Genomic DNA, 8,800 nt, shown 5'->3' on the forward strand with positions numbered 1-8,800 from the left:
ATGGTAACTGTTTCAGGAAGTCTGAGGACATGAACAAGATTGAGAACTATAGAAAGTTCCAGGCAACATACCAGACAAGCATGTACTTAGAGCCATATGTCATGTAGGGGTCTCACAAAAACAAAACAAAACAAAACAAAAAAGACAGCAATGGTTTGCAAAACTTTGAGCTAATAATAACAGAATCAAGAGAATCCAAATAATGGTACAAATAGGAGGACCGTCTTGGAATTTTAGAAGCGTTAGCAGAGTACAGCCCACTTTTCCTCAATAGCGGAATGGCTGGGTTTAACTGGAAGCCAGGCACTTCTAGAAGAGTTTATAGTCAGTATATTAGTTGGCTGACTAGTTTTGTTGCCAGCTTGACACAACTTAGATAAGAAAGAACATCAGTTGAAGAACTGTAGAAATCAGCCTGGCTGACAGGCATTTATCTTGATTGCTAATTAATATAGACGAGGCCAAACCACCTTCCTGAAGGTAGAGGCCCTGGGCTGCACGAGACAGTGAGCTGAGCCTGAGCCTGTGAGCAGACCAGAAAACCAGCCAGCAAGCAGTATTCCTCCATGGTTTCTGCCTCAAGTACATGCCCTGAGCTCTTGGCCTGACCTTCCTGGGGGATGGTCTGTGTGACCGCTAACATGAAATTAGCTCTTTTCTGCCCTAAGTTAATTTTGGTCAGAGTGTTTCATTACAGGAGCAGAAATCAAACTACAACAATTAGTTCCTTTATTGTTGTGACAAAACATCCGAGAAAAGCAATTTGAAGAAAGAAGTGTTAGTTTGCGCTCACAGTTTAAAAAGACACGGTCACCATGGTGAGGAAGGTGTGGCGGGAGTGTGAGGTAGCTGGTCATATTGAATCCTTGGGAAACAGAGATGATCTCTGGTACTCAACATACAACGTACTTTGTCCCTTCCTCCCTTAAAGAGGAATTTTTCTTTGAGAATTTCATATACAAACACACTATATTTTTCCCTTTTTAAATTTAATCTGAGACTCTAGCCCAAGGATGCTGCTACCCCTGTTTAGGGTGGGTCTTCTCCTCACAGTTAAACCTCTCTAAAAAGACACAGACACACCTAGAGATCTCCTTGGTGATCCTAAATCCAGTCAAACTGACGATGAAGATGAACAATCAGTTTTACCCTGGCTCTGCCTGGCTCAAAAATCTGTCCTACAGACTGATGTTTCCTTTGCTGTTAAGGAAACTGAGTCCCACTGGCGGGCTGAGTGGGTGGGGACTGTATTTTGCCAAGGATAAGCTACATCGCTATATATCCAACCTAGTCCTTTCCTTTCTAGCCTCCTTCCTCCACACCCAGAAGAGAGACCATTGCATGATGACAGCTGACTCTAGTCTGGTGTGTTCTAGATGGTCATCCCAGAGATGCTGGGCATTTGAGAGGACTCTGGAAAACCAGAGCCACAGAGGGAATACAAAGGTGGGGCTGGAGTGAGAAGGTGTGTGAGTTACTTTCTACTGCTGAGGCAACTCCCTGATATAATAGAAACTCATAGAGGGAAAGGCTTGTTTCCGCTTACAGTTTGGGAGGTTTTCATCTGTGACTGATTGGCCCAACTACTTTGGGACTGTGATGAGGTAGCACATCATTGTGGGGGTATGACAGGAGCAAAGACACCCACCCCATGGTCAGGACACAAACAGAGTAACATAGGCCCTGTGTTCCTCTTCAAGACCCACAATAACCAGAGTCCCACACACAAGGTAATACCCCTTAAAGCTTTCACTATTTCTCAACATTACCAAGTTGGGGACAAAGTCTTTAACACAGTGGTTCCCAACCTGCGGGCCGTGACCAAATGACCCTTTCACAGGCGTGGCCTAAGACCACCGGAAGACACAGATATATTTACACTCTGAGTCACAGTTACAAAATAGCAGCATCACAGTGCAAGGAAGGTTGAGATCCACTGCTATCTGACTTTGAGAGGAGATACTTAACATCCAAATTCTAGAAGACAGGCAGGAGTGGTTTTGCTTTCAACCTTTTAACAATCATTCAGATAAAGGATTCAGATAAAGGAACTCAAAGAGCAAGAAAGAGGAAGGAAACTCACGCTGTCCCAGAACTTGAACTATCAGAAATCTCAATGTTTCCCTGAATTTGGGAACCTGGTCACTACAGGAAATTTTCCTTTGTCTTGAGTTGAGCGTCAGAACTAAGAAACTGTGGGCTTGGATTTAAATCTTAGAAGTCTGCAAGTATTTAAAAGTGGAGGGTAAAAGCTGCAACGTGGCAGAAGAAGGGCACGTTTTGTTTTAGAAGGGCGCTTTGGAGATGGCCCAGTGGTGTGAGATAGTGGCCCTAAAACCCGACAAGCGAGATTTTTGTGTGTGTCCTCTCATGTGCAGCTCATGATGCCACCACGGCCAAAACATCTCTTCTGCCTATTTTCCCCTGGTGGGTTGCTAGAAGTATCTTGGCCCTACAGCACCAGTGACTGGAAAAGAGGTCTTATTTTGCACAAAAGGTGCTTCTTCTTGTTTCTTCCTAGAAACCGCTAGTGGAAATTGACAGCAGAAGCAGTGTGCTGTGTGTGGCCAGAACGGGGCTCTGGTTCCTCACTTAGTGGAAGGAGCCTTCGTGGAGCTTTCAAATGTCAGCAAGGCGGCATGTGGGGGGCTGGAAGTAAAGCGAGGAACAGGGGCAACCTGGTCCCTTAAACGAGGCTGCCACATGATGTGCTCATTGTGGCTGGGAAATAATATGTGACATTTTAACAGCATCTTGTAATTTTTTTTTTTTTTTTTTTTTTTTTTTTTTTTTTTTGGTGAGCCTACAATGTTTTAGGGTTTCTATTGCTGTGACAAAACACTATGAGCAAAAAGCAAGTTGGGGAGGAAAAGGGTCCTACTTGGCTTATACTTGCAGATCTCTGTTCGTCACCAAAGGAAGTCAGGACAGAAACTCAAAGAGCTCTGGTATCCAGGGGCAGGAGCTGATGCCTGGAAGGGTGCTGCTGACTGGCTTGCACCTCATGGCTTGCTAGGTATACTTTCTTATAGAAGCCAGGACCACAAACCCAGCGATGGCCCCACCCACAATGGGCTGGGCCTTCCCCCATCAACAACTAATTACGAAAGCACCCTACAGCTTTCTTATGGAGAAGTGTTCTCAACTGAGGTTCCCTCCTTGCTGATAAATCTAGTTTGTGGGTCGCATTGCCATAAGACCAGCCAGCACATTACTGTTTAGTTTTCCTACAATACTAAGCAGTCTTTGGGCCATTTATATGTGTTTCCCAAGAACGTCATGTTATGTGCAAATGCCTTGGACATTAGTAACTTTTCTATTATGATACAACACCATGACCAAAGCAGTTTATAAAAGGAATGTTTTATTTGGGCTCATAGCTCCAGAGGGTTAGAGTCCGTGAGCCTCTTGGCGGGAAGGGAACTTGGCGGTGGGCAGGGAGGCACAGTGCTGGTGCAGTACCAGATGTGGGATTCCCAAAGTGGCCTTGGTTTCACGTGTGTAGTCCAGCTTTCTACAATGGGAAAAGCTATCTGTTTTTCTACTGCGTAGAAGATTTATCTGAGACTGAGATAATATATTTACTTTGTTAGATGATTTTAAATGATAGGTTTAGTTTTTAGAATCTCATACAAAATTGCAAATTTTCTCCTTTTCTTCTGGCTAATGTTTTAGTATTTTAGACCTCCTATGAAGCTTTCTTTCTTCTTTCAAATTGGTAGACATAAATCTATTTATAGCAACTTATATTTTCTGTTTTGCCAGCGAAGAAAGGCTTTTTTAGGGCAAGGAAACATAGATACAGAGATGCAGAGAGCACTGAGGGGAAGATCATGTACAAAGGAAAGGTGGGGAGTCGGGAGCCTAAAACCCCACACCCCATCTTTCTAATAGTCACCTAACTGTAGCTCTAGTTACTCCATTTACACACAACGCAGTTCTGAAAACACTATTGCTCTTTTTCTCTTTTGATTGGGATTGCCAGAGGTTTGTCCGCCTACATGACTTCAAAGAGTAACTTGAAATTTATGCATCCTGTCAATTGTATGTGTGTATTTACATTTATTAATTTTTTCCCTGATATTATTTCCTCTTCTTTGGTGTTAGTTTATTTATAGTTTCCCCTAATGCTGACAGTGCTGGTCACTGAGGTCTCAGATCTGGGCAGGGCATTCCAAATTCTGTCTATGTTGGCCAAGACCTAGCTTTAAAGCTCTTGTCAAAACAGACGTTCGGTGACACCAAGGTATGTCACGCTCCAAGAGCAAAGTGGCTTAGCTGGCTGAGCTCGCACTCTTCTATGTTCAGCCTAAGGAGAGGCCTTCCTTTCTCTCTAGCTTGGTGTATTACAGAGACAGTTTTTGAAAATTCTTATTGATGGTAGGAGAGGTGCTCTGGTTTTCTTGTTCTACTGTGTTGCAAGAGACAGCAGTCACTCTGGCTTTCTCTCTCCTTGTTTTTCTTTTCATATCTTGCCTACATTTTCCTTCTAGGCATTTCTTCTTCTTCTTCTTCTTCTTCTTCTTCTTCTTCTTCTTCTTCTTCTTCTTCTTCTTCTTCTTCTTCTTGCTTTTTTGAGACAAGCTTCCTCTGTGTAACAACCCTGGCTGCCCTGTACTTACTTTGTAGACCAGGCTGGCTTTGAACTCACGGAGATCCACCTACCTCTGCCTCCCAAGTGCTGGGATTAAAGGTGTGTGCCACCACCGCCCTGTCTCATGTCTTGTCTTCTTAAAGTGGCTTTTCAGACTCCAGAAGGTGCCTCTAAACCTTAAGGACTCCTTGTTGCTAGTGTTGATAGTTCCTTAGTGACCTTCCAGGTTTACATATCTGCTCACACTGAAGAGAGGCTTTCACGGAGAGGAAAAAGGTAGAGGGAACGGTGGGAATAAAAAACTCACTACGTGCACCCTGAGGAGCAGAGATGCTCTGATGTCACCACACCATACACACACAGAGGTCATAGGTCACATCCTGCTCCAGCTTTATGGGTCTGATTTCTCCCTGACAATGAGACAAAATGTTCAGTGTCCATCGTTTCCGTTCTCTCCAATGTAAATAGTGAAAATTAGTTACTTCACAGAGAAAATGTTCATGTATGATTTTTCATAGATATTAATATATCCATCCCATAGCCTTATCTTCCTTGTTGCTTTGTGCCTTCCTTTCTCCCTCTCTCCTATTGTTGGTTATGGGTCTGTCAGGTTTATAACCTATATACTGTATTCTGACAAAGTTTTCTCCATGGCTGTGGACCTATACGAATGCATCATTATTAACCCCACAAGAATAGGCTCATTTAATACACACTTGTACGTCTCATTCAACAGTGCTTCACGGAAGTCTCTCAAAGCCAACTGATAAAGCTCTACTTCATTCCTATTTGTTCATTTATTTATTTATTTTTCTATACAGGGTTTCTTTATGTGTAATAGCCCTTGCTGTCCTGAACTCACTTTGTAGGCCAGGCTGGCCTCGAACTCACAGAGATCCGCTTGCCTCTGCCTGCCCGAATGCTGGGATTACAGCTGCGTGCCATCATGCCTGGCTACTTCATTCTTCCAATGGCAATAGAAATATCTTTCTTTGGTCGGGTATGGCGTATGGAGAAACAGAATTTATTTAGCCATGATTGTTGTTTCACGTTTTGTCTTTACACATGAGGCTACTGTACATATCTTTGTAAATGCTCCATTTCCAGCAATTGATGTTAATGTTTATATAGGACGGTTCTCCAGAGTGGACTAGAAGGAAGAAGGGTAGATGACCCTGACTGAGTTTTAATAGCATGGGCAGCCTATTCTTCACAAAGGCCATAGTGTATGAAGGTCCCCTCTGTGGTGACATCTCTGATCACTTGATAATTTCAGTTTTAATGGTTTGTTGTTTTGTTTTGTTTTGTTTTGGGCATGTAACAGGAGTCAGGTGATAATCTTGTGGTGGTACAAATTTATATTTCCTGGTCATCATTAAAATGTTGCTGTTTGGATGAGCTCTCTGCTGAACTCTCTATTTCTTCTCTTTGTTATATTTTATAAGCCTTTCTTCTCATTCTTTCTCTCTCTCTCTTTGACAAATTCAATGATTTTCTTTTTATATTATAAACACTAATATTTGGCTTATCATTTATGTTATGGCATGGTGGCGCACACCTTTAATCCCAGCACTCGGGAGGCAGAGGCAGGCGGATTGCTGTGAGTTCGAGGCCAGCCGGGTCTACAAATTGAGTCTAGGACAGCCAAGGCTACACAGAGAGACCCTGTCTTGAAAAACTAAACACACACACACACACACACACACACACACACACAATCATATTCTCCCACTATTGTCTCTTTCTTTAAAAAAAAAAAAGATTGATTTATTTATTTTATGACTCTGAGTGCTCTATCTGCATGTACACTTGTATTCCAGAAGAGGGCATCAGACCACATTGTAGATGGTTGTGAGCCACCGTGTGGTGGCCAGAAATTGAACTCAGTACCTCTGGAATAATAGCCAGTGCTCTTAACCACTGAGCCATCTCTCTAGCCCTCACTATTGTCTCTTTAAGATTTATTTTTGCCAGGCATGGTGACGCACGCCTTTAATCTCAGCACTTGTGAGGGAGAGGCAGGTTGATCTCTGTGAGTTCAAGGCCAGCCTGGTCTACAAACAGCCAGGGCTACACACACACACACACACACACACACACACACACACACACACACACACACCCCAAAAACAAAACAAAACAAAAAAACCCTGTGTTGAAAACAAAAACAAGCCAGATGTGGTGATACAAGCCTTTAATCCCAGCACTTGGGAGGCAGAGAGGCAGGCAGAGCTCTGTGAATTTGAGACCAGCCTGGTCTACAAAGAGAGTTCCAGGACAGCCAGAGCCAGGGCTACACAGAGAAACCCTGTCTCAAAAAACCAAAAAAGGAGAAAAAAAAAAAAAAGAAAGAAAGAAAAAGGCATCCACAGGTCCCATCATGGCAGACGTGGCCAGTGAGGCGCTCCTGAGCTCCGGTCTCACCGTCCTGTCCCAGACGTTCATGTACGTGCTCATCCAGGTGGGTATGAGCCTCTTCCTCCAACAATAGGATGTAATATGTTTAGGTGACAAGTGTGTCAGCTTCCTGGCCTCTCTTGCTATGCTCAGCACATTGCAAGCCTCGATGGGGAGCGTGGCTTGCTCACAGGCTTAACTCCAAGACTGTGTCCAGGAATCTGTGGAACTGTGGTCCATGGTAAAGTTTTACAGTATGACCAGGAGTGTGAGAAACCTGAGGAGTGAGGACCTGTAAATGTACAAAAGGAAGGCTCACCCTCCTTCGACCGAGTTACCAAAGCGACAACCCAAGAGAAGATTGCCCTGTCTGCTGATACCCTCATTACACACCCCTTCCATGTGATCACTCTGAGGTCCACAGTACAGTTTATTGGTAGAGAGTCTAAGTACTGTTGACTGTGTGGCTCCATATTAACCATCTACCGGGAAGAAGGTATCGTAGTTTTTTTTTTTTTTTTTTTTTTTTTTTTTTTTTTTTTTTTGTGTGTGGGTCTAATTCCTCACCTCCTAGGTGACATCATTTCATTGTGGCTCTGTAATTCACTGGTTTATCTCATCAATCCCCATGCACTGGGCGATGGGATCTCTACCGTGGTTGAAATGAAAAGTTATTCCCAAGCTGTCACAGGGTTCTTTGCCAGCATGTTGACACTGGCAGACAAGCACTTTGTGCTTGTGTCTCATCTTTTGGCTGTCAACAACTGTGGGCTTGCTGGTGTGTCTCCTCCTTACTCTGAAATATATACTTCTTAGATAGATTGGTGGTCCATGCTACAAAAATCAGGAAATATGAGCCGAGGAAGCAGCTTGTTTTTCCAGAAGGTCCCCTTTGGGAAGACTTACTGTTGTGACCTGAGAATGTTAATTTGAAGATGTTGGGGCAGGGACAGTGACGTTTCTATAGTCCTAATGCACAGAATTATGGGAGAGGATGTTGATTTCTATATAGCGTGGCATGCTTTTTAAATAATCATTTAATCTTGGGAAAAGGAAAAAAGAAAAAAGAAGCTGGGCGTGGTGGCACATGCCTATAATCCCAGGCAGAGGCAGGCAGATCGCTGTGAGTTCGAGGCCAGCCTGGTCTACAAAGTGAGTCCAGGACAGCCAAGACTACACAAAGAAACCCTGTCTTGGAAAAAAAAAAGAAAAAAGAAAAACAAAACAAAACAAAAAAAGGGATGAAGAGATGGCTCAGAGGTTGAGAGCACTGACTGTTCTTCCAGAGGTCCTGAGTTCAATTCCCAGCAACCACATAGTGGCTTACAACCATCTATGATGTGATCTACTGCCCTATTCTGTCATTCATGCAGGCAGAGCACTGTATACATAATAAATAAATAAAACTTTTAAAAAAAGAAAGAAAAACTTTTTAAACTTTTAATTGTGCTTGAGTGCAACTGAGTGTATGTGTGCACACACACATGCATGCAGGTACACATGAGTGCAGGTGCCCATGGAGGTTAGAAGGAGGCATCAGACTCCCTGATGCTGGAGTCATAGGTGGTTGTGAGCCACTTGGAGTGGGTGCCGGCAACGGAACTCAGGTTCTGCATGATCAGAAGATGCTCTTAACCACTGAACCATTTCTCCAGCCCTGGCCCCACTCTCTTTTATATACCTCTTCTCATTCACATCAAGCACTTCTTCTTCTAACCCCCTTCTACTTTGTTTGTTTATTTATTTTCAAGACAGGGTCTCTCTGTGTAGCCTTGGCTGTCCTGGACTTGCTTTGTAGACCAGGTTGGC

The 8,800-nt window shown here is 43.5% G+C and overlaps 1 pseudogene; it reads left to right on the forward strand.

The window, feature by feature from the left end:
- Positions 1-6,974: 6,974 nt before the first annotated feature.
- LOC127205931 (mitochondrial carrier homolog 2-like) lies at positions 6,975-7,940 on the forward strand (annotated as a pseudogene).
- The last annotated feature ends 860 nt before the right edge of the window (positions 7,941-8,800 follow it).

Source organism: Acomys russatus, chromosome 22, assembly GCF_903995435.1.
Source record: "Acomys russatus chromosome 22, mAcoRus1.1, whole genome shotgun sequence".
Lineage (NCBI taxonomy): Eukaryota > Metazoa > Chordata > Mammalia > Rodentia > Muridae > Acomys > Acomys russatus.